The 27,376-nt window shown below is 41.3% G+C and overlaps 1 protein-coding gene across 1 annotated transcript in view; it reads left to right on the top strand.

Annotated features, from left to right (window-relative positions):
- Positions 1–3,002: 3,002 nt before the first annotated feature.
- tnk2b (tyrosine kinase, non-receptor, 2b) overlaps positions 3,003–27,376 on the top strand; it is a 141,837-nt gene continuing 117,463 nt past the window's right edge. The window contains exon 1 of the mRNA XM_037530827.1: positions 3,003–3,189. The gene's annotated coding sequence lies outside the window, so the exon portion shown is untranslated. The remainder of the gene's footprint in view (positions 3,190–27,376) is intronic.

A 27,376-nucleotide genomic window follows, 5' to 3' on the forward strand; every position in this document is an offset into this window, starting at 1 on the left:
ATTTATAAAGGAGGAACGTCAGGTAGCTGACGTTACTAAGTCAGTGAGTGTATTTACATGCACTTTATAATCTGATCAATGCGTGTACAGGAACCTACGTCAGCTAGAGGATGAATATTTAATTCCCTTATTTTGTTAAGCCTGTAGTTGGATTCAGTGCTGCTCCAAAGTGTTTTGCTGCCGTCTTGCGCCAACACTGTTTGCTTATTTCCGGCACCGCTGTTTGTTGCACATGTGCAGACTGAGAAAACTGAAAGAAATCAGAGTAAGAGTTCACATGCACTGAGAAATCTGATTACTGAGCTGAAATCCAGCTCTCTGTATCGGATTTCTTAATCAGATTTCCAGACCTTACTCCGATCTAAGAAATCAGAGTGAGCTGTGCGCATGACCATTTGAATAATCAGATAACTGCAGAAATCTGACTATGATCGGATTACTGAGTGCATGCAAACACATTGTTTTTCAGCCCTGGTGCTGGAGGCCCATTGACCTGCACTTCTCCGTGTTTTCCCTGCTCACGACACACCTGATCCAACTAATCAGCTCATTAACTGCCCTTACTGAGCTGAAGTGGGTGTGCCAAAGCCAGGAAAGTATTAAAGTGTGCAGGGCAGTTGGTCTCCAGGACCAGGGCCGAAAACCACTCTTCTGAGTTACATCAGTGTTTGAGACCAAGAAGTAAAATGCTCAGTGTCATATCTTCATCACTGTGTCTGTTTTATGACAGATTCATCTGCTTTTTTAACCTTTTCATTTGTGTCTGAAGGCAGTTTTCTGTCATGTATTACCATTTCCAGAGACTGTGCCTACAGAACAGCGTAACTCTGTGTCTTCGAGTGCAGAAACACAAGGTGACATAAAGATCATGTAGAGTCATTATGATCTTCAACACTTTGGCTCATGAAGACTTTACTGGTCCTTTTTCATGATGTTAAGAGTATTCTGACCAGTAAAATAAGTCATATTTTCATGTATTAATAAACGTCGTTTTACTACGATAACTTCACATTGTGTTCATTTCGGAATATAATAGTATGAAGGTCAATGTAAACATTACAGCAGCTGACAAAATAAGCCAATACATCAGCAAGGCAGTGTAAACATTAAAGCAGCTGGCACAATAATGCCAAGTTAATGCAGCCTAGACAGAGCGCTACATCAGCATTACCCAGCTCCAGTCCAGTAATCCCTGCAAACTGCACTTATTCATTCATTCATCCATTCATTCTTTATTTAATTCTACACATCTGAATCTTCTGTGTTAGAGCAGGAAAATACTCAACAATAATGTGAGCTTAAAGGGCCCATATCATGGAATTTTCTTCGCTTTTTGGAAAACAAACATGCAGTCCGGTTAAGTACCTGATATGCATTGCAATGCAGACGTGGATGATTCTGAATGTCAAAAATCGATTTTCTAAATATTTAATTTATATTAAAAGCCAGGTCAGGGGTCACAACCCAAATGTTCAGAGCCATTTTGTCCTTTCAACAAGAATCAAACCAACTTGGGAGCCACAACATTAAATGTCCAGTATATGATAATGTCCTAGCATGGGCTAAACAATATGACCGAAGATGTGGACTTTGCTCTGCTTTAAGCTTTAATGTTAGTCATAGCTGCTTTCCTCCCGTCTCCGCCAGAAAACTGTCCTCAGAAGTGGAGCAGCTTATTGTTAAAACGTCTCTCAGCGTTCGGCTGTTTTATGAGTCTGACTCTTCTTATTGACTCTTCTTATTCTCCAGCTTCTTGTTCGAATTTTCCTGTTCCACCTTAAATTCTGACTGAGGACAGAATGTAAACGCGGTACCATTTAAGGTGGAACGGGGAAATCGAAAGTGAGGTGACTTCATCTTTGCGTCTTTTCAGTGTTTGAGAGTCTCTCGCTGCAGGCTTAACGTTCCAGGAAACCAACTGCGCTTATAAACGGACCATTTAAAAAGTCCATTCGTCTCCAAAGGCTCGTCTTTAATCTCTCTCTTTGCCTTTTCGTTGGCTACTAGCTGGACGAGACTGCGTTGCTAAGTGACCTGCAGTCTGCACGCCAGGCTGTGATGTGCTGCGTGGACGTGTCACTGCCACAGGATCTTATTTCGCCATATCAGGTGAGCGGCAGCAGCGTCTCACGTGCTCCAAACAAGAGCAGTGAATGAGAGCCTTCCAGTTCACTTGCCACATCACTTCCATTTGATTTATTAATAATATTGGATTATGGATCATTACAAATACTTTGCTTTAAAAGTTCCAAGTCCTCAAAAAGAAATCAAGATGCATTGGAGCATCTATATTTATATTATTTTTATATATATGGTGCTGGAGCCTATCCCAGCTGTCATTGGGTCGGAAGGCAGGATATACCCTGGACAGGTCGCCAGTCCATCGCAGGCCAGTGTGTATACACACACACATACACACACACACACACACACATATACATAATATATTATATATATATCAGTTTTAAGGCACAGTAAGAAAAGCAGGTAAAAATAAAACAGAAAAATGTATCAAACAGGCCCTTTAACTGTTTTCTTATAGGGATTTGCCTGCTATTTCCAGAGTTGGCCATAAGGCGGCGGTAGGGCACCAACCCTACTCCCTCAGCCCAGTCTAAATCCACTCTAAAATTGTTTATTTATATGCATTGTAGTTTATTTTTGTAGTGCTGACATGACTCGAGGTTTATACTGATCATACTCAGAATATGAAAGCACGAAGATATAATATTCCAGTGATTTATGTATCATCGCATATCTCAGCCCAAATCAAAGAAGCAGCTATTACTGAACACACTAATGATTCGAGTCTACCGGCGTGACTAGAAAACAGACAGCAGCTGTATAAGCTTTTAGAAAGGAGCCCAAAAGTGAAGTCAAACTGAGGGGAAGCTGTTCCTTCACCAGAAATAGACGCGTGTCCCTTTAAGAGTGGGCTGCCCACAGAGAGAGAGAGAGAGAGAGAGAGAGAGAGAGAGAGAGAGAGAGAGAGACGAGGCCAGCTGAGTGAGCGAGTAAAGCTGAAATACAACATTAGGACTGGAAAAAAGCGACAGACAGCACGACTTGGAAAGAACAACAGCACAAAAAAATGACTCGAACACGTCTGTGAAACTCTCAGGCAGGTAGACGGAGCAGGAACCTGAGGGAGCTGCGGGGAGACCGGCGGCGTGCTGCACACACTGACAGGTAACCGGGCTTCAGACACACTGACAGGCTTGAGTGAGCTGTTTTCTGCTAAAGCAGTGATAGAAGTGAACAAAACCGCGGGTTGAGCTGCTTTCCTGCGATTACAGGGCAGGTAAACAGCGGCGAGGGGAACGTTGGTGGGAGTAACTCACCTGGTGACCTGTTCCTTCTTCGGTGTCACCTGTCTGAGCTCTGAGAGTGAACGTGAAGGGCGGGAAGTGACAGAAACGTGGACATGCATGTGGACTAAAACCCCACGGCTGCTCGCGGTGAGCTGGTTTCACTCACAGTGGTCATTTTCAACGAGCTCACCCCGCAGGGCTGTACGATATAGGCAAAGAATAGCGTATCGCGATCATACCGCTACATATCGCGATATTTCGGTAGGACTTGTTTAGCGTGTTAACCCATTCATGTCCGAGAATGAATCAGAATCAGAACCAGAACCAGAAGCCTTTATTGATCCCAGAGGGAAAGTGCAGTTGCTACAGTTGCAACTATTTATGTAAAAGAATAAATACTTTAATAATTTAAAACAAAGATAAAGAGAAATTTGCAATATGTACACGAGATTTAAGTTCTTATGAATACAGTAAAGTGGTGGTGACTGTGATAATAAATATTAAACATCTAGTAAAAGGCAGTTAAAATTATTGTGCCTCTAATTTATTACACCCAATTATTATTATTACACATATGAACAGTTAGGTACTAAGTTTTGTACAGATGAACCACACTTTGTGAATCACACGCTGAGGGAGAAGTTAGAGTTTGATGGCCACAGGTAAGAATGACCTCCTGTGGCTCTCTGTGGTCATTTCAGTACAATGAGCTCCTGTGTCTCTTCACCGTGTCGTAGAGTGGGTGGGAGCCTTTGTCCTTAATGGCCTGCAGCTTAGACAGCGTCCCTGACACGGCCGTCAGCGAGTCCAGCTCCACACCCACAGCATCACCGGCCTTGCGGATCAGTTTGCTGAGTCTGTTGGCGACTTCCACCCTCAGCCTGCTTCCCTCAGGATAGCACTCGCCACCACAGACTCATAGAAGATCCTGAGCATAGTCCGGCAGATGTTGAAGGACCTCAGGCGCCTCAGAAAATAGAGACGACTTTGGCCCTTCCTGTAGAGGGCGTCAGTGTTCTTAGCCCAGTCCAGTTTATTGTCTATATACACACCCAGATATTTGTAATCCTCCACAGTGTCCACACTGACCCCCTGATGGACCCCCCCCAGGGGTCACCGGTGCCTTGTCCCTCCTCAGGTCCACCACCAGGTCCTTTGTCTTTGTCACATTGAGCTGCAGGTGGTTCCGCTCGCACCACGCGACAAAGTCCTTCACCGTCGTACTGTACTCTTCCTCATCACCCTTGTTGATACATCCAACTATTGCAGAGTCATCAGAAAACTTCTGAAGGTGGCAAGTCTCTGTGCAGTAGCTGAAGTCCATGGTGTAGAGGGTGAAGAGGAACGAGGAGAGGAGAGAGGACAGTTGCTTGTGGAACTCCAGTGTTGCTGACCACTCTGCCCGACACACAGTGCTGCAGGCGTACACACTGTGGTCTGACAGTGTACAGTGTGGTCTGACAGGTAGTCAACAATCCAGGACACGAGGGGGGCATCTACTAGCATCACTGTGAGCTTGTCACCCAGAAGAGCAGGCCAGACGGTGTTAAATGTGCTGGAGAAGTCAAAAAACATGACCCTCACAGAGCTGGCTGGCTTATCCAGCTGAGTGTAGACTCGGTTGAGCAGGTAGATGATGGCATCTTCAACTCCCAGGTGGGGCTGATGGGCAAACTGGAGGGGGTCCAGAAAAGGCTGGACTATGGGTCGAAGCTGATCCAAGACGAGCCTCTCCATGGTCTTCATGACATGGGACGTAAGTGCCACTGGCCTGTAGTTCTTGGCGTCACTGGGTCGTAGCATCTTTGGAACAGGAACAATGCAGGACGTCTTCCACGTCATAGGGACCCTCTGGAGACTCAGGCTCATGTTGAAGACATGTTGCAGTACTCCACAAAGTTGGGAGGCACTGGCTTTAAGCACCCTGGGGGGGTGGGGGGTGGGGGGGACTCCATCAGGGCCTGCAGCCTAAAGCCACCAATACGATAAAATGCCACAGATACTGTACCAACAGGGCTAATGTCGTTTTCATCACTGTTCGTTAAAGTTGACTTTGGCACCTCAAGCAAGAGTTTAAAAACGCCGTTTGACAGAATTCACAATGTTATGTTGTTTCATGTTTTTGTTCACTAGTGTCTTTTCACTACAATTCCCAGCATCCATTATGCAAACACCTCATGCAGCCATTGGGAATCCCTGTGGTGCCAACCAATCCTGACTGCTTGCCTAGATACTCAGCTATAAACTGATAAATCGCTGCTGTCTGAACAAAACCTTGTTTCTCCATTTTTGCCGTTTTTCAGTTTTTAACACAGTCTGAAAATACGTGTTGCTTTTTGCGTTATTTGTAAATTTCATGATGAATGGACCAAAAGAAATGGCCAAAAATGACTTTGGAAAAACTCCGGTTCCATTGACTTACATTAAAAGTAAAGTAGGTTTTTTCCTTCTCCTGTGAAGTTAGCATTTTGGAAATACGAAGTTTTGTTCCGCCAGCAGCAAAATACAACCAAGTGAACGAAGTTGTAAACAACTTTATTCAGCACAAAAATTAGGCAAGTTTTTAACCCTTTCAGAACGAGCAAAGAAACCTAATGCAGAGATGGCAACTGGTCAGCGGTCAGTAGAAGTAATGCCAACTGGTCAGCGCTCAGTAGCAGTAACGGCAACCGGTGAGCGCTCAGTAGCAGTAATGCCAACCAGTCAGCGCTCAGTAGCAATAACGGCAACCGGTCAGCACTCAGTAGCAGTAACGGCAACCGGTCAGCGCTCAGTAGCAGTAACGGCAACCGGTCAGCGCTCAGTAGCAGTAACGGCAACCGGTCAGCTCTCAGTAGCAGTAACGGCAACCGGTCAGCGCTCAGTAGCAGTAATGCCAACCGGTCAGCGCTCAGTAGCAGTAACGGCAACCGGTCAGCGCTCAGTAGCAGTAACGGCAACCGGTCAGCGCTCAGTAGCAGTAACGGCAACCGGTCAGCGCTCAGTAGCGGTAACGGCAACCGGTCAGCGCTCAGTAGCGGTAGCGGCAACCGGTCAGGGCCCCGTAGCGGTAACGGCAACCGCTCAGCGCTCTGTAGCGGTAACGGCAACCGCTCAGCGCTCCGTAGCGGTAACGGCAACCGCTCAGCGCTCCGTAGCGGTAACGCCAACCGCTCAGCGCTCCGTAGCGGTAACGCCAACCGCTCAGCGCTCCGTAACGGTAACGGCAACCGCTCAGCGCTCCGTAGCGGTAACGCCAACCGCTCAGCGCTCCGTAACGGTAACGCCAACCGCTCAGCGCTCCGTAGCGGTAACGCCAACCGCTCAGCGCTCCGTAGCGGTAACGCCAACCGCTCAGCGCTCCGTAGCAGTAATACTAATGTCCTACTGCCTTAAAACCCATTTGCTGTAGAAAAGAGAAACTATGCAGGTAAGTTTTCTTTGCTTTTTAAATGAAATGCGTTCTTCTACTTTCCAAAATTAAAGAAAAGTCCTGAACAAGTGGTTAGAAACTGTTTGAACTTTTCATTTTTAGCCTTTTAGCCCTTTATTCTACCCCATTCATTTAGGACTTGCTTGCAGGCTCCCCCTGGTGTTTTGCAGTCATCTTTCTGATATAAAAGGAGAAATAGGAAGTGGTCAGGCTTTCCTGTGCTGGAAGAGGGAAATGTATTGATTGATGTTCATGTACAACATCAAACTTTTTTATTTAACAAAATAAAAAACGTTTTTTCCTGATATGGACCTTTTGAATGCTATGATAAATTGTGCTTACTATGAACTAACAAGGTTTTGAAGGCTTTAATTTCAGGTTGACTAATAACAGAACATTGTACTTTGCTTATGTTGTCGTATTCTTAACTTAATTACATGGTTGCTTGTGTACAAGATGCTCTCAGGATGTTCGTCATCCAAATTCGTTGGGGTGACGGTGCTATTGTAATAACTTCCACACTTGCTGGAATGTTTGGGAGAGTAAACAGGAGAGCAGTACTGTGTATGTTTTGCAGTATAATCTGCGATGCCACAGTAATGTAGCAGCTTTGTGATTAAGTGTGCCGCATATAGAGCTTTATTTCGCAAATATGAGTATTGCAAAGACAAGTATTGCAACAGCTGTTAACAAATTGTATATTTTGCAATGTATTTCCCCTTTTTCTCAGTCATTTTCACCCTGTTAAAACCACTAGTGCCCGACGAAGGACTCTGCCAGATGCAGCACCTTTGATATTCTACACTCTTTTTAATCTTTTACATTTTTTTGTAGTAGCCGGTATAAAAGTCAGAATTAAATTAAAAAAGAAAACTGCGTTTGTGCGTGAATGTGAAAAGGTTTGTGCGCACACTGATTTCACTCTCAGTGGAGAGCAGACCACACTCAGGAACAGCTTCAGCTTCTTTATGATCACCAAATTAGTCAAGCATAAGTACAAACTGAGCAACTGCTCTTAAAACCGTTAAGTCACCCAAACTAGTGATTCCCAGCCCAGTCCTCAGGGCCCCGAAGACGGTCCACGTTTTTCCTTCAACACGCGTAATGATAAAGAAAACATATGGACTGTCTGGCCCTAAACATTGTGCAGAAAGAAAATAATTTCATACGTTAATCTACGGAATTCAGTAGTAATACCAAAAATAATGAACTTTTAAAATAGTGAGAGCTTTTAGTCCCCTAAATTGTTTTTATTTTCTCTGCATTCTTCCATTAAAATGTGGTTTCCTGTTCTTTTTTAATTACTTATGTATTTTCTGATATATTTACATTTACATTTACAGCATTTAGCAGACGCTCTTATCCAGAGCGACTTACAAGAAGTGCTTTGTCTATCTAGAGAAAGTATCTTTGCTATTTACCAGTAGGTTAGAGAGAAAGACAGTCCTGAGATACTGCTAGAAACAAAAGTCACTGTAGATACCGAGAGAAAAAAGAGTTGAACACAGAACTCTGTGCTGTAAAAATGCAATGCAATACAATATAATAAACTACAATATACAGTGCAATACATCCATCCATCCGTCCAATGTCTAAGCCGCTTCTCCCTCAGGGTCGCGGGGGGGGTGCTGGAGCCTATCCCAGCGGTCATCGGGCGAAAGGCAGGATACACCCTGGACAGGTCGCCAGTCCATCGCAGGGCGCAATACAATAAAATATAATATATAAGTGCAGCTTATAATTCAGAGCTCATTTAAGTGCTGTGTGAAGAGATGAGTCTTCAGTCTGCGTTTGAAGGCCGTGAGAGACTCTGCTGTTCGGACAGCCAGTGGGAGTTCATTCCACCACCTGGGCGCCAGTACAGAGAACATTCTCAACGCTTGTCTTCCACGCGCCTTGAAGGATGGTGGGTCAAGCCGAGCTGTACTCGAAGCTCGAAGGATGTACAGATATATTTTTCATCCTTGGGTACTTTGTAGTTATTTCCATATTTCAGACCTCATTAGGCCTACAGTCATATGCAAAACATGGGCAGATGAAAACAAAATGAATAGAAACTGTTCACTAAAATTAGAGGAAGATGTCATATTTCAGTGCGTCTCTGTCGAGGACGTGTGACTGATTTTCACTTAGAAAATCAACAAGTTCATGTAATTTGAGGCAGGGGTGCCTAAACTTTTGCACACCTCTATATATACTTATTTCACAGCCAATAATGAAATCATTTCCTTTCGACTGCATGTAATTAAATCTATGCCGGTGATTCTACTACACACTTGTAGTACACAATTATGGTTCTTCAAGGGTTCTTTAATAAAGAAAATGGTTCTATAAAGAACCATGAACACTCAAAGAACCCTTTGTGTCATGAAAGGGTTTCTCCAGAATGTGCTCTAGACAGTTCTTTATATAAACATTTTGAAAAGGGTTCTATATGGCACCCAAAAGGCTTCTTCTGTTGTTAAGATGTCAAGCTTACAATAGAAGAACCCTTTTGGGTGCCATATAGAACCCTGTTTGGAAGAGTTCTGTATAGAACCATCTACAGCACATTCTCCATCAATCTGAGGAGCCCTTTCATAATGCAAAGAACCCTTTATATCAGTTTTTTTTGAGAGTTAATGGTTCTTTATAGAATCATTTTGTTTACTAAAGAACCTTCACAAGGATGTAGCTCCACATCGCTCAGGTGTCAGTGTGGTGGAAGGATTTACTCAGTAATGCTTCACTGCTTAGACTAGTGTTGTTGGCCTGGAGCAAACTGAGAGCGTTGAGGCTTGAGTAAAGGCAGTCGTGGGCTGGAGGTTAGGGAACCAGCCTTGCGACTGGGAGGTCGCTGGTTTGATCCCCTGAACTGACAGGACATGACTGAGGTGCCCTTGAGCAAGACACCTAACCCCCAGCTGCTCCCTGGGCGCTGTGAATAGGGCTGCCCACCACTCTGAGCAAGTGTGCCCACTGCCCCCCTAGTGTGCGCCTTCACTAGTGTGTATGTGGTGTTTCACTGCATGGATGGGTTAGAATGCGGAGGTGAAATTTCCCTAATATGGGTCACTAAATCTTAAAATTAGCAGAAAAATACCATTTAAATATGTTTCCTGTAGATTTTTTTCTTTTTTTTTTTTTTTTTTTTCATTTATTTTCACATCAAAATCAACAAAAACATGTACTATGACTGGGGATGTTCAAACTTTGGCATGCAGCTGTGTGTATGTGATGGCCTTAGTTTTGTTTTCTGCAAGTTCCTTCAGAAATCATATCATTTTAGGTACATACTTTACATCTACTCGGTATGAAACATACGTACAGTAGAAGCCAATGTGTGGTTACTTCAGCTGGTAATTGACTGTACAGTACAGATGAGGTAGACAAAGCTTGAAAAAGGCCAGAAGAGGGACGTAGCGACGAGGGGGGACTTTGAGGGAGGGGGGGGGGGTTGTAGTTGTACCTTTTTGGAGGCCAGACCTCCCAGATTTCTGATTCCCCAATGGCAAGGAAAGCTTTACTAAACGTAAGGTTACGCTGAAAAATCATTGAGCATGTCGCTGCTGTCAGAGCAAAACCTCGTGTCTCCAAAAGGATAACTTTAGAGGAGACAGGAAAAGCATACTTTTAATGCAAGTCAATGGAACCAGACTTTTTCAGTCAATTTTGAGACGATTGTTTTGGTCCGTTCATCATAAAATTGATACACCATGTAAAGGACAACAGTCGTTTTGAAATTATGTCAAAAACTGAAAATTGCCAAAAATGGAGATGCAAGGTTTTGTTCTGACAGCAGCAATGTGCCTTGAACATCTGCTCCTAGTAATGTTGGTCTTCTGTGGTAGACCAGACTCAAGCTGGCTTCTTATTCAAACTTTCCGTTCCACAGAGTCAACTTCGTCTTCACCTGTGGCTGCTGTCAGTCGTTATAGTAGTCGTATAGTATAGTAACATTAGCCATTTAAATGTATGCTAAGCAGTTGTTTGCTGTACAACATTCAAAAACGTTTTCCTCTGATTACAGTAATGAGGTGGGCAAGTTACTAATAGTTTAGCTACACTGAACTAGATTAGTGGTGGTCATCCTCACTATAGCCATGTTTCTGGGATGGATTGCTTGCTAACCTGTAGCAAGCAGGTGGGAACCCTCAGGGCCTTCTAGACGTTCAGAGAAGGCCTGATGATTTCTGTGAAATAAAGTCATCATGCTTGTTTTATTTCAGCTCTCCACGTATTGTGGTTATACCTTATTTCATTCACATTTTAGCTGGAAACAGTAGAGTTACATTTTTGAAACCCCCAGCAGAAAATTGGCAAATTGGTTTTTTGTAGTCTTTGGTGTTTAGGTGGATACAGCCAAGCAAGCTCTCCCATTGTTTAGGACTTCAAGGGCTGAACAGAATGTCTCACATGCTAGATTGACTAATAACATAACTAGGAATTGAAAGCAGCGTCAACCAGTCATGTTTTAGTCTCCAATGGGTGGGACTATTTTTATGAGAAAAAGAAATCCTCATTCTAGGCCTTCTGGAAGTTCTAGACACATCACTGACTGTGAATACAAGCTGTCTAAGCATGTTGCAGCAGCTCTATGTCTGGACTCTTTACTGAGCCACTGTAAAACTGATAGAAGGTAATAGATATGTTAATGTATCTTACAAGCTTCAAATAAAACATTGTAAGTCTTTTATAAGCTTCAAATGCCTCAATTTAATCTATAATGACTAAAAACTGTTAATGTAAATAGCTGTTCGCTTAGTGCTAACATACTACTAGACTACCATATGGGCCAGTTTCTGGCTATGCCACTGCATAGTGGCTCATCAGTAGTGGTTGGGGCAGTCGTGGGCTGGAGGTTAGGGAACCAGCCTTGTGACCGGAAGGTTGCCGGTTCGACCCCCAGAACCGACAGCACATGACTGAGGTGTCCTTGAGCAAGACACCTAACCCCCAACTGCTCCCCGGGCGCTGCGGATTGGGCTGCCCACCGCTCTAGGCAAGTGTGCTCACTGCCCCCTAGTGTGTGTGTGTTCACTAGTGTGTATGTGGTGTTTCACTCCATGGATGGGTTAAATGCGGAGATGAAATTTCCCCGTTGTGGGACTAATAAGGGTCACTTAATCTTAATAGCTTTCCTGTCTTTGGACTGGTAACAGACCTCATTGCTGCACATTGTGGGTCAGTGTGGGTCAAACGTGTGGAAAGCTGATAGGTTGCTTCGGAACAGGAAGTCTTGAGTGTCACAGTCAGTTAAAACTCTTACTCTAGGCTAACTTGGCGTACGGCCCTTAACCTAATTGCAACAGTAAATACATGAGAAGTGTAAATTGCTTGCGTAATAACTGGTATAAAAAGTGTAAACATAGCCAGTTGCCACTTGCATTATGCCAGTACAGGATGACTCACATTGGCCTGCAGGTCGGGCTGTGTGTGTCTGAGAGAAAGAGAGAGAGGTTACCCGGCTCTTAGAAGAGAATTGATTATTAAAGGGCCATTATCATGAAAAATCTGAAAAACTTCCTCACTTAAAAAAGTAATATGTAAATAAGTTTCATAAAATACAGTCCACTCTTCACTCCATATATGGAATAAAACTGCAAGAACAGCACCATTTTGAATGCACTGTTTTTCTGATGTGATGAAAACCAGCTCATTTGCATATATCTGTCCTTTCAACCTACAATAGTTTAGCCCCGCCCATTAAGAATTCAAATTAGGAGTGTTTCAACGTGGACTGTTTTGCATGAGGCACAATCCAGAGCAGCCAGATGCAAAACAGAGCTGATTTACTTATCAGTCAGAAAGGTTCAAATCAGCCTATTAGAAATAGTATGTAAAAAAAAATGAATCATGATGGCTTTTTCTTGTGTATGTAAACTCTAACAAACATCTTATGTGGGCTTCAGTGTAAATAAGACGCAAGGGGCTTTCCAGCTTAAACCTTATTTAAGTTAATTTTTTTGAAAGTTGTGTGTTATTCTGTAGCCCAGCATTAAATCCTTCAGACTTATCGTTTAGATTTTTCAGTTTTACAGTGTTTTTCATGTTTTTAATTTTTTTTTATTATTAGTGAGTGCGTTTACATGCCCTTAATCCAATAACTGCAGGAAATCTGATTTTGTCAATAATCTGATCAAGGCGTTTACATGCACTTGAGTAATCAGATGATGGGGAAACTCCAAGTCTACATGAGTCAGACAGTAATCGGATTTCTGCTTTGCAACCAGCCACTGTAAACAGAAGACGTGACGTAAACAGAGCGTAAAACTCAAACTTCATGATGTGGCTTTTTAAAAAATAATAAATAATTAAAAAATCGCCCCACTTTACCTGAAAATATGAACATACATCATCTAGACGATGAGCAATATTTAAATCCTTCATTTCGTCAAACACTTATTTGGTTTCAGTGTTGCTCCAGAAGTTTTTTGCTGAGTCTTGTGGCAACGCTGCACCTTTCAGAGAATTGTGAAAGAAATCAGAGTAAGAGTTCACATGCACTGAGAAATCTGATTACTGAGCTGAAGTGCAGCTCATTTCTTAATGGGTAAGAAATCATAGTGTGCTGTTGTAGATCATAGTGTGATCTAAGTGGTTTGTCCTGTGAGTGACCGTTGCTCTTGATTTCACTGATAATTTGACGACTTTTGAAAAGGGGTATCTTGTTAGCAGTAGCATTAGCTGTTTGCCTACACTTCTGTATTTGCCAGCTAACAAATAAACCCCCAAAACGAAACAGCTTAAAACAGAAGCAGCTGTCGTTTTCAGAAGTTCCTCCAGCCTTCACGATACATCATCAGAAGGGTGGTTTCTTTGTCTTTTAACTTAAAAAATCTCTTGAGGCTGCTGTGTGAGGCACAGGACTAGGCGAGTAGGCATGCTTATGACTGATGTTAGCTGTGGCTAAATTTTCCTTTTTGGCCAAAATGTCCCTTTAACTTCAAGATAAATGAAGGACGTGGGCCCTTTAAAGCCCTGTCATTAGTCATGGATATTTTGGTGAGTTTACAGTTGTTGGCTGTGTCCGGGCGAGGCCTCGTCTGCTACTCGTCCGTGTGTGGGAGGGAAAGCTGTTGTTTAGTAACTGATGCCCCTAGGGCCTGTATCTCGCGTAAGGTGAGATAAGCAGCCCTGCATGTAAAGGCAAGCCGTACTGATGAGGCAGCAGCGCGGACACTTCACTGCTAACAAAGAGAAGGAGCAGACAGAGGGAGGGTTGTACCGAGTCCTGTCCAAAGCACAGTAATCAGAGATTTTAAAAGGAAAGCGAAACCAAGGAGAAATGGTCGCTCAGTGACTATAAAATGCCCAGTTTTTAAGGAATAGTTTGGAGAAAACTCAAACGGACGTAGTTTTCACCTTCTCTAAAGTGCTGTTGGTTAGTTAAGACGTGTTTGGTATCCTAAGCTTGCTTCTTTAGTTTTGAGCTAAGAGGCTATTGCTATTAATAAGTAAGGGAAGCTTACAAATAGCATTGCGCTAAATCATTAGTTTGGCCTCAGAGTTGTTGATCTCACATAGTCATGATTATGTAGTTTCTGACACTGTATGACCCCCTATAGAAACGGAACGTAGAACGTAGGTTCTGCTACACGCTTGGAAAGGAAGGGCTGAGGGAGGGGTATTAGCTGTTGCAGCCTCACTGCTAGGTGCCACTAAATCTTATACGCTGCACCTTTATGCTCAACTCTAACATCAACTCTGATGACCGGCACCACATATGTGTACAACATGTCAGCTATTACTCACTTTTGCTATCAGGACGATGTTTAATGGTGTAGTTGATGGCACAGAGAATATTACTGACCGATAGATGAAATAATTGCATGATTTTAGCCATTTGTGTACATTCAGCTCCTGCAGTGTGTATTTAGTATGGTTCAATGTGTCCGATCAAACTAACGTATTCTTGATGTCTTGATTTGGAAGTCGTAACTGGCAATGACTGCTCATAAACATTGAACTGAGGAAATGGCAGCGATATTCCGCTTTGAGAATACTGTATCAAAACGGACAGAAGTACGTAACATAGCTAAAACAGTGGTAGCCTGAATTTAGCTGTAGCATTCAGATTCAGTGTGAGGGCACTGGGCTGCCTCACATTATTTTCTATATAAAATTGGAACAAAAAGCGACCAAAATAAAAATAATAAATTGCTGATTCCAGTCTAGGCCAGTTCTGATTGACCCTAGGTTCTATAATGTGTAGCATGTATAGCTTAGCATTGTAGCTCCATTACAAAGCTAAAAAAGCAAACTCAAGACACTAAACCTTTCTCAGCGAATCAACTAACATTTAAGGTAAGGGGAAACTGTCCGTTTAATATTTTCTAAAATTCAATTCGATTCAAGTTTATTTGTATGACGCTTTTTACAACAATGTTGTCACAAAGCAGCTTTACAGAAGTTTGAAAACACACAGTTACAACATATATCCCCCAGTGAGCGAGCCAGAGGCGATGGTGGCAAGGAAAAACTCCCTCAGTCTGGAGGAAGAAACCTTGGGAGGAACCAAGACTCACAAGGGGAGACCCGTCCTCCTCTGGTCAAACAGTGTTTACAGTTTAATAAGCTGAATACCAAATAAAAGCTAAGAGGATCTCTGTTTGAAGACTGGATGGTAAAGCACTGGTAGAGGCGGTCTCTGACTGAGGCAGTCTCTGACTGAGGCGGTCTCTGACTGAGGCAGTCTCTGACTGAGTCTTTATGAAAAGTGGGAGTGAGCTGAAACAGTCCCATCTTCTCAATGCTGGTACATCTGGATGGCACAGTGATGTAATTGAGGGTGTTGCAGCACAAATGAACAGGAGAGCAGGTTGGTGATGGTGAGGAGGAGGCCCTGATGGTCAGTCTTCAGCAGGGTGGGACGGCAGTCATTATCTCAGGAAGAGCAAAGAGACAAAATTAGTTCTGCTCAGGAGTTTGACTGTATTAAATATGATTCCTCCCAGAGTGTGGCTGGTGACTCCGGCAGATCTAACTATAACAGCATAAACTAAAAGGAGAGAACCAGAAGGTAACATAGATATGAGAGTACCCTGAGACACTGGGATCCCCCCACTCCACCATCAGCAAACCTGTGTGATCGCATGAAGTGGTGGGTCATACCATAAGCCTCTATGCCCATGAACCCCTGCATCTCCTGCCTTTATCTAACGGGGAGGCTAATTTTCAAGAGCTAAACTAAACAAATATGTTTTCAGTCTAGACTTGTGTCAGAGTTCCGAACATTTAACCGGGAGATTATTCCACAATTTGGGGGCTTTGTAAGAAAAAAGCTCTTCCACCCATTGAAGCCTTCTGAATTTTAGGAACCAGTAGAAAACCAGCATCCTGTGATCTGAGTAAGCAAGCCAGTTCATAATGGGAAATAAGATCTTGCAGGTACTCTGGTGAGAGACCATGCAGGGCTTTATATGTCAATAAGAGAATTTTATAGTCAATACGGAATTTGATAAGAAGCCAGTGTAATGCTGATAAAACTGGGCTGCTGTGATCAGATTTTCTGGTTTTAGTGAGAATTCTAGCTGCAGCATTCTGGACTAATTGAAGTTTATTTAGGTTCCTGTTGGAGCGTCCTGACAACAATGCATTGCAGTAGGCTAACCTTGAAGTTATAAAGGCATGTACCAATTTTTCAGCGTCATGTAGGGATAACGCATTTCTGAACTTTGAAATGTTTCGGAAGTGAAGAAACGCTGTCCTTGTAGTATTACCTATGTGTTGATTAAACGTTAGATCTGAATCAGTCGTCACACCAAGATTTTTAGCTACTGAACCTACAGAGTACTACAGAGGTACTACAGAGAAGTCTGCAAGATTTAACATCAAGTCTGAGCATTTATTCCGAGCAGCCTTTGGACCAAGAAGGAGAACTTCTGTTTTATCTGGGTTTAAAAGAAGGACATTCTTCAGCATCCAGTTTCTTATATCTTTTAAACAATCTTCTATTTTATTTAATCTGGATGTATCTTCTGGCTGATATGTACAGCTGTGTATCATCAGCATAGCAGTGGAAACTAATTCCATGTCTATTTATATCTAAGCCTAATGGTAACATGTATAATGTGAATAACAGAGGACCTAAAACAGAACCTTGTGGAACTCCATATTTCACCTTTGTATAATTAGATGATACATTATTTAACTGTATGAGCTGAAACCGGTCAGTGAGGTAGGATGTGAACCAGAAACCGGTCAGTGAGGTAGGATGTGAACCAGAATAACGCTATTCCTCTAATTCCAACCAGGTTTTGTAGTCTGTCTAAGAGAATAGTGATCTATAGTGTCAAAAGCTGCACTTAGATCGAGCAGTACCAGCAGAGATGCGTGGCCTTGATCAGAGGCAAGAAGATCATTTGTTATCTTAACTAGAGCCGTCTCTGTGCTATGGTGGGGCCTAAAACCAGATTGGAATTTTTCATATATGTTGTTCTTATGTAGATAGGAACAGAGTCGCTGGGCTACAGCTTTTTCTAAAATCTTTGAAATAAATGATGAGTAAAACTATCCTTTAAAAAGCGCATTACAGCTGGACGATAGGTTAGCTTGCATGTATTGCTGTGTCTGCATTTAGCTAAAGCTGCTTGATAATGGGTTCATCCTGTGAACTTGAGCTTACCTCTGCTGGATCTGGGCCAACAGCTCTGTCTTAATCATCCTGGACATCAGACTGTAAAAGTGGCTGTGGGCCAGACTGTGTTACTGGCCAGGTGCCTGCACTAAGTAGCAGCTAACAGTGTAGATCCTCATGATGGGTAGTGAAATAAAAAGCCCACCAGTGTATCACACAGTGGTTGTGATGGGAACCAGATGTCTGAAGAGTTTAATACCTATAAAAGCTCCCTCACAGAAGGTTATCAGATGAGATGCTTATGAATACGGTCCCTGATGTCTGAGTTTTATGACGGAAAAGATTTTGGTCTAGAACATAATTTTAAAATACATTCATAGTGTAGAGGTACATGCAGGATGGTGTGAGACGAAATTGTCTCTAAAGAAAACTTTTTAAGGACATTATTAAACACTGTAAAACACAATTAAAAAATTTTGGATAATAAACAAAATGTGTATATTTGTGTTTTAGACATTGTGACCCCTGGTTCCCATCACCGCCACTGTAAGCACAGAATGCTGAAGGAAAGCAGAGTAGCCGCACTCATGAAGCACTTTATTAACTTATTCTTTTTATTATTATCTATTAATGCAAACTTAAATATTATCTAATACTGTGGTACTGTTATCGTGATATTAAATTATGTCAGTCCTGCCCACCACTATGTTCTTAACATTCGTTAATGAAAGTTATAAAATCGAAAGCTGTGTTTTTTAAAGTTCCTTTTGGTTTATAGATCCTGAAATGTTGATACAGTGATGATGCATTTGGTTATTGGTTATTGTAATGATGGCTTCTTTTGAAAGTTTTAGACATTTTTCAGTATAATCAGACTCTTTCCATTAGGCTCGAATGATTTAATCGTTTTTTTTGTTATTATATATATATTTTTTAAAAATCCCAATTGAAAGTGCAATTTTCAAATTGCAACAGCTGCAGTTTTAATTATGTTTGCGCAAATCACTGTTGTCTTAGGTCCAGGGGCGGCAACCCAAATGTTAAGAAGATCCTTTTTGTCCTTTCAGCAAAAATGAACCCACCTTAAGAGCCACTATATTGTGTGTCAGTTTTACCATCATGGCTATAAATGTGTCTCAGTATGTTTTAATGTGCTAGTATAGGCTAGCAAGTTTAATATAAAAGAAAACACAGACTTACTTTGCTCTGTTTTCAGCTTTAGCTCAGCTATAGCCACTTTTCTCACATCTCCGGCAGGAAACTTTTCCAAAAGTTGAATAGTTTTAGCGTTCAAGCCTGAAAAATGGATTTGCTGGACATCCTGGAACTTAATTTAATGAAAGGAATAAATATATTTAAATCACTGTTGCAATATTGGCCAAAAAAAATTGCAGTTGGATAGTTGTTTTTTCTTTTCTACAGAGAGACCACATAGCTGTGTTTATGCTTTGTTGATTGCTAAGAGCGTTTAGAAGGGTTTTTGGTGATTTGTGGACTGTGGTAATGATTGTGGTGTGTTTCTGGTTAATGAGGACATTCAGGGTTTACATTAGTGTGAACTGAAATGTTTTAATTGCATATTTCTCCTTCGGCTGGCTGATACATGCAAGAATAGCCCAGCTTAAGGGAAAAGTGGGTAGGCAGATTGAAAATATAGTAGCATTAACAGCACTTATTTCTAAACTAATGTGCATAGGTGAATAGGTCAATAAGTGGTATAGGTCAGTATATAATGACCAATAATACTGCTTATTCCTGAATGATTAAATGTCTGCATTTATTTTCATTTAACGTGTGTCTGTGTATGTTTAGGTTAATATACTCATGTATAATTTAACAAATATATAAATGCTTTGCCAAAATGGTAACTAAACATTAACATTTACGGCATTTGGCTGACGCTCTTATCCAGAGCGACTTACAACTTGATCATTTTACACAGGTAGGCCAAGGTGGTGTTGGGAGTCTTGCCCAAGGACTCTTATTGATATAGTGTAGGGTGCTTGCCCTGGTGGGGGGATTGAACCCCAGTCTACAGCGTAGATTGCAGAGGGGTTACAGTATACCAACCACCCCACATAAATATGCTTTAAGTTGAGCTGAATTCTTTTTGAGCATCTACAATTTTAAACTCAGTATTGAATCATATGTTATGATGTCATTCAATAACAATTTGGCCTCCTTTTGATGTTTACCTATGGTGGAGTGTTTTCAACAGACGTGGCTAAGCCTCATGGAGAGGAAAAAATGGATGTAGTGTTTTCGCTGTGGCTGTGCCATGTAAAATGTCAGACTATGTCAACACTGATGATGGAAAAAAATGACTGGATCCTGCATTAAGGACATGCTGTAATATCAAAACCAATAGAAATGGTGCAAAAGTATTTAGAATGAAAGCCGCTTACATTTAGTTTGTCCATCTAAATTTCCATGATGAAATCATGTAAGGCAAATTATTCAGTGACTGCATGAAATAAATGTCAACTTTCATTTTATTTATTTATCCATCCATCCATCATCTTCCGCTTCTCCGGGGTTCGGGTCGCGGGGGCAGCATCCTAAGCAATGAGGCCCAGACCTCCCTTTCCCCAGCCACTTCCACTAGCTCTCCAAGGGGGATTCCGAGGCGCTCCCAGGCCAGCTGGGCGATATAGTCACGCCAGCGTGTCCTGGGTCTTCCCCGGGGTCTCCTCCCGGGTGGACTTGCATGTGACGCCTCCCGAGGGGCATCCTAACCAGATGCCCGAACCACCTCAACTGGCTCCTCTTGACGTGAAGAAGCAGCGGCTCTACTCCGAGTCCCTCCCGGATGACCGAACTTCTCACCCTATGTCTAAGGGAGAGTCCAGACACCCTGCGGAGGAAACTCATTTCAGCCGCTTGTATTCGCGATCTTGTTCTTTCGGTCATTACCCAAAGCTCATGACCATAGGTGAGGGTGGGAACGTAGATTGACCTGTAAATCGAGAGCCTTGCCTTATGGCTCAGCTCTTTCTTTACCACAACAGACCGGTAAAGAGCCCGCATCACTGCTGACCCAGCACCAATCCGCCTGTCAATCTCCCGCTCCCTTGTCCCATCATTCATGAACAAGACCCCGAGATACTTGAACTCCTCCACTTGAGGCAAGAGCCTATCCCCGACCCAGAGAGGGCTCTCCACAGTTTATTTATTTATTTATGTTTTAAAAGCTCCCCTCAGATTATCACTGTTTGCTTACAATTTGCTGCTGAAAGACGCTCTTTGTATTATTTTATTAAAGTAATTTTTACAGAGTAAATCACTGAAGAGACGCCGTCTGTTTATAGTTTATAGCCCAGATTTGTGGAAAAGTGGGTCAAATTTCAGTTTCAGTTTTCAGACAAAAATAATTGTGAGTTCAGCTTCTTTTATTATAAGGGTTCAAAATTATATCACCATCTATTTGACTGGAATGAAGAGTTACAGCGTCATACGACGCCCAGCTTCTGAATGTACCTTATGAAATATTAAAGTTATGAAGAATATGACGACGTGTGTTTTGGAACCCACCGGTGGTCTCGAGTTGAAAAGGCTAATGTGCATTAATGTTGAGAATATTATTCCTTCTCTTGTGAAGCTTCCATTTCAGAGATGCAGTGTTTTGTTATGACGCATGACGAGATGCTGAATTCCATTGGATTTCATCACCATTTGGTCAGATTTGCTTTACCATGTCAGGGTAAGGGTAGGAGCCTTCCTGTTACTTTATACTGACGTCGATGGGGTCTTCAGTTTTTGCCTTTTGATCAGGATCTATAAAGCGAGCGCTGCAGTTTATTTTAGCTCCTCGAGTTGTTGTGTCGTGATTTTAGAAACATTTCCTGGATCAGCGTTTATTCATGTTGATGTATCTGCATGTGTATTATTGTCATGTCAAACTAATCATTGCTGATCCACTGAGTGTCAGTTGTAATAAATACACAGATCAGGCATCAAATGATGACCACATTATGCTGCACTTTGTGGTTCTACAGTTACAGACTGTAGTCCATCTGTTTCTCTGATACTTTGTTAGACCCCTTTTATCCTGTTCTTCAGTGGTCAGGACCCCCAGAGACCCTCACAGAGCAGGTGCTATTTAGGTGGGGGATCATTTTCAGCACTGCAGTAACACTGACGTGGTGGTGGTGTGTTAGTGTGTGTTGTGCTGGTACAAGTGGATCAGACACAGCAGTGCTGCTGGAGTTTTTAAACACCTCATTGTCACTGCTGGGCTGAGAATAGTCCACCAATCAAAAATATGCAGTCAACAGCGTCCTGTGGGCAGCGTCCTGTGGGCAGCATCCTGTGGGCAGCGTCCTGTGGGCAGCATCCTGTGACCGCTGATGAAGGACTAGAGGATGACCATCGTCTCTGACTTTACATCTACAAGGTGGACTGAAAAGGTAGGAGTCTAATAGAGTGGACACAGTGTTTAAAAACTCCAGCAGCTCTGCTGTGTCTGATCCGCTCAGACTAGCGCAACACACACTAACACACCACCACCACATCGGTGTTATCTCAAAATAATTACTTGTTTTCTCTGTATTTTGAATTATGTCAAAATATGTCAAGGTGTAATGATTTTGAGATGATTAGTCTTTATTCCAGAATACTAGGTCAAAGTTTTGAGAGGCAAAAGCCAAAATTTGGCACCCTGTTGCCAGAAATGGGGGAAAAACAACTGGCCTCTTTTTCACCTGATGGACGCAGGCTTCCGTTTTTGTCGGACATGCATCTCTGAGCAAAACAATGACAGCCATATTAGCACCAAAATTAAGACAAGCTTTTTCAGTCGTTCAAGGGGAATTCCACCCATTTCTCAAAATCTCTGTGCAGATCAAGAATTGGGATGTAAACAAAATCATTCAGATTGGGTTTGGTGTCAAATGGTTTGTTGTAGGGAAACTTACTGACTGAATTCTTTACTGTGGTGGTGATAGGAACCAAACATCACAATGTCTACAGCCATTTTATTTAGTGTCCAAAACCGCCAGGGAACCTACTGGTGTCTTCTGAGTTTTATATGTAATGTTGATGATGATAAAATATTGATAAATCTGACAAAAACATCAGTTTTCTTGGAGGCTGTTTTGCCTCACAGTATCCTATATGCAATTATGCATCCATGAATATGTTGAAATGATACGTTTTAGCTTATATGCTTATCTCAGAAATCATTAAACGATTTCTCAGGCTTCAGGCAACATTCGTCACCATTTCGTAGGAGTTAGCTTTTAGACATTGAACTCTTCAGACGTCTGGTTCCCATCACCCCCACTGTGAACAATTCTGACTCTGTATGTTTCTCTGAGACAAGGCATCACACCAAACCACTCTGAATTACTTTGTTTACATCCAGTGGTTCCAAAACGCACTTCATGTTCTTCATAACTTTCATATTTCATAAGCTACATTCAGAAGCTGGGCGTCGTGTGAGGCTGTAGCTCTTCTCTCCAGTCTAATAGACGGTGACGTCATTTTAAACCCTTATAATAAAAGAAGCTGAACTTTGTTCGTTTTTCTACTGAAAGTCGACCCGTTTTTCCCCAAATCTGGGCTCTAAACTACAAACAGACGGCGTCTCTTCAGTGACCTGCTCTGGAAACATCACTTTTATGGAATAACACAAAGAGCGTCTGAGATTTTTGGCTTTCAGCAGTACATTGTAAGCATACAGTGATATGTGTGATCATAAAACACATGCTCTGCTAATTTGAAGGGAGCTTTTAAAAAATAAATAAATAAAAATGTACATTTATTTCATGAAGTTACTGAATAATTTGCCTTACTATTTGGTCACCTAAATTCAGATGGACAAACCAAAATACACCCTGAGGAATAAGAGGTTAAACTGTCAGTATTGTCAGTATGTGCTTTAGGTAATAAGAGATAATGAATCATTTATTTATAATAACCTCCTCCTCCTTTGTTCTTTGACTGGAAAACTCCCATCCATGCATATTCGATGGCGGCGGTCACTTTAACACGTTAGCAGATCTGCCCTTTAAATGTTTTCCAGACGCAAGTAAAATAGTTTCATTGTATTTTCATACTAAGAAGATACTGTTGAGGTTTCTCTTTGTGCACTGGGCCTTTTTCTAAGCTCAACCTCTGTGATAAAGTCAGCTTTTAGTCCGCATTAACCGCAGTGCTGCGATCTCATGGTCTGTGATGAAAGACATTACGGCACACATACTCCACATGATTCAGCGCTGAAGCCCGGTGTGTAATGTTTGGATAGCAAGCTCTTTAAAGCTGCTTATTCTTCCCTCAGCTTCACCATGCGGCCCACATCTGTGATTTAAGCCCTGGTCTCTGTAATACAGCAAGACATCACCGCTGTATGACTGCATGTTTACTCAACGGCTGTGGACTGGATTCCAGCCACACACATTGTCCACTGGCCAGGTATATTAGCACTTTATTAGCCAACTCCCACTGTTCAAACACCTTATTCAGCTCTGGGCTTAAGGGTTGTAGTGATTCATAATTAGTTAGTCAGGCACATCCTTAATTGCCAAGTGGGAGTAATGCAGTTTGGAAGACAGCAGTTGTGAAAAATCTCGTTAAATAGTTTGATTAGCACCCGACCGATATGAAATACTTAAAAACTAGATGTTACCCCTCTTTTGAAACTCTTTTGGAAAAAAGTTTCATTTAAAAGTTTATTAAAAAGTTTCTTAATTTTAACGTTTTTTCTAAACTCAGTAACATTTTCATTATGCGAACACGGAAACATATACATATATATGTGTATGTGTGTGTATGTATGTAAAATGATATATATATATATATATATATATATATATATATATATATATATATATATATATAAATTATAAAATAGGATTCAATTATAAAATAGGAAACTGAGGAGCTGGAAAAAAGAAGAAAACCAGTGTTTAGTGTGTCCAGAATGATGGACAGAACTATAGACTGATAAATCTCTTTAACAGGGGTGTCAGTTAAGCAATGGAACATGAGAGGGCATGATATTATTCACGATAACACACAACCTCAAGTTTTCTATTGCGTTTATACAACAAATAAATAAGTAAAGCAAGACAGTAATAAATTGCACTGTGCACGTGGCCTTACACCAAATTCCCAAACCGTAATCACCACTGAGCAGCTTCTCAGTCGGCAGCTTTGACAGAAAAACAGCTAAACAAGCTGGAATCAGCCAGAAATGAACCCAATAGCATTCGCCAAACATGTAGTTCGATCTTCAGAGTCGTAATATCAGGTTCAGCTCAGTTTTGTCCTTTTTTTTATTTTTTTATTGTCAGATCAGTATTAATGTTGTTTTGTTCCTGCCGGTCTGTAAAGCTTCTTACAGCCCGTTTAGTTTAGTGAATGGTGTTGGGTTCATTTCTGGCTGATACCAGGTTGTTTAGCTGTTCTTCTGTCTCAGCTGCTGACTGAAAAGCTGCTCAGCGGTGACGGCAGTTTGGGAATTTACTGTCATCTCATCTTCAGAGTCTGACCAAATCAGCTGTCGGTCAAATGTGATCTTAAGTGTCCATTTCCTGTTTGTGGCAAAGTAAGAAGTAAGTGTTCAAATGGCTTGAGCGACTCCTACAGCTGTCAAAGTTGTTGCTTAGCAACGTCGTCTCAGCAGAGTGATACAGTGCTTGTGAAAAAACGCTTTTCAACCAATCAGCTTGCATGGCTGTATATAATAATCAGTTTAGGAGGCTAGTAATACATCAACTCCAATATTTATATACAGTATTTATAGTATTTATAAATATTTCATCTTTCTGAGAGGCAAACACAAACTGATCAAAGCTATTAATACATACATACAACATACACACTAGTGAAGACACAAACTAAGGGGGCAGTAAGCACACTTGCCCAGAGCATTGGGCAGCTCTATCCGCAGCGCCCGGGGAGCAGTTGGGGTTTAGGTGTCTTGCTCAAGGGCACTTCAGTCAAGTACTGTTGGCTTGAACCCAAAAACTTCCGGTTCCCAGGGCTGGTTCCCTAACCTCTGGCCCTGGACTGCCCCCTAGCTCTTAGATAACTGTTAATAATTAGGACTAATTTACTGCCCCTGCTGTTCTTACTGCTGGCTTGTTTTGGACGTTTTCCAGAGTTTTTTTTTCAAGAAGTAGTGCTTAGAGAAAGATGCAAATCGGTGATTGTTTGAATTTTGCAAACAATCAATTACAGTCCACAAGATGATTTTCTGTTTTTTTTCCACAAAAATATGTAAATATTTATGTTAAGCAACAAGGTAAACTAGTAAGAAAATGATGTAAATCATAGTCAAAGGTTTGGGTGCCCTGGTCAAATGGCATGTTTTGTTGATTTTCAAAGTGAAAATAAGTCAACACATCCTCTATGGGAAACGCACTTTGGCACATTTTAATGTATAATTACTGTGTATTTGCTGAATTAAGATTTCTTGAAACATTGGAGAAAAACTAAAACATACAATGTTGTCAGTGCTACATTTGCAAACTCAGCAAATCATTAGATACTATGCACTGAAATTTGAAATGCCATTAAAATTCCCTACAGATGATGTGTGGACTTCTTTTCTTTTTTTTTTATTAAAATGTTTATTGAAAAAGACAAATATAATTAGCTTCTTTACAAAACCTTCAAATCAGTGAGTAATATTCACATATCTATATATCATTACTCCGTGAAAATCTAAAATTAAATGTCCAGTATTATATGCATATACGTATACACACAAATAGACATATATACATACACAAAACTATGTACAAAGTTTGAGGGAGATTTCAGTGAATGCCTTATAAAACAAAAACGTTAGGGTGAGTAGAATTAACATATTTTACCCATTTTTCCCGGTATATGTTAAATCTATCCTTTTGGATTTTTAGATGAAAAGTTATTTTTTCCATTATAAAAACATCTTTCACAACATTAATCCAATCTTTTTTGGTGGATTTGTTTGATACCACTTTCTAGTTAATGCCTTTTTACTTGTTGCCAGAAGTTCTCTAAATAGATATTCCCTTGAAGCGCCCCATGTATCCATGGGGGTGTTACCAAAATATAAAACATCAAATCTGAAGTCAAGGGGGATTTCCAAAATTGCCTGTAATGCGCTGTGAATATCTCTCCAGTATTTTTCAATAACAGGGCCTTCCCAAAAGATGTGGTAGTGATTAACCTTTTGCGAACCACAATGCCTCCAACAAATAGACCTGCCTGTGAAGTGGCTCTTCTGCCTTGGGGTTTAAAAAAAAAACGGATTACGTTTCTCCAACAGAATTCCCTCCAAGTTGCAGAATAAGTGGATTTCCATTGTGGTGCGCAAATACTCTCCCAGTCCTCCTCGGAAATATGGTTGCCACACTCATTTTCCCATTTTTCTTTAATATATAATGTAGAGTCAGTGTCTAAATCTATATATCCTTTATACAGCTTTGAGATAATCTTCTTGAGTGTCTGTGAATTATATGCTGATGTAAATATTTTAATAATACTATTATTATGAGGTTCCTACCAACAATAATTGTTGCTGATTTCATTTTCTGGTGAAAGTCTTGTCTCACTTGAAGATATCTAAAGAAGTCTGTTGTTTCTAGGCCATATTGGTCTTTTAAGGCTTGAAAACTCTGGAAATTCCCCTTATCCAGCATAGTACAGTAAGCAGAGAGACCTTTACTAGTCCACATTTTGAAACGATTATCTAACATATTAGGAGTAAAATCCAGATCAAGTTCAAGAGCACCATCTTAGTACTTTCCCCATATCCTGTAAATTGTATTCCTTAATAATAATATTCCAAATTTTCAATGGTAATTTCACCCATGGATTTTCAATTACATATTTAGTTAGTAATCTTTTATCTGCCACCATTGCTTGGATTGGGACATCACCTGACAGCGTATTCTCTATATCCTTCCATCTTGCCTTATACTGTGGGTCACACAAGCATATCAAAGGTCTTATCTGAGCTGCATAAAAATATTTCCGTAGGCACGGTAATGCCATTCCACCTTTTTCCTTTTTTCAGCTGGAGTGTTTTAAATTTTATCCTTGGTTTTCTGCCTCTCCATATGTATCTTGAGAAGTTTATCCCATTCCATAAATTGTTTTGTAGGC

Source organism: Pygocentrus nattereri, chromosome 19, assembly GCF_015220715.1.
Source record: "Pygocentrus nattereri isolate fPygNat1 chromosome 19, fPygNat1.pri, whole genome shotgun sequence".
In the NCBI taxonomy this organism is placed as follows: Eukaryota; Metazoa; Chordata; class Actinopteri; order Characiformes; family Serrasalmidae; genus Pygocentrus; species Pygocentrus nattereri.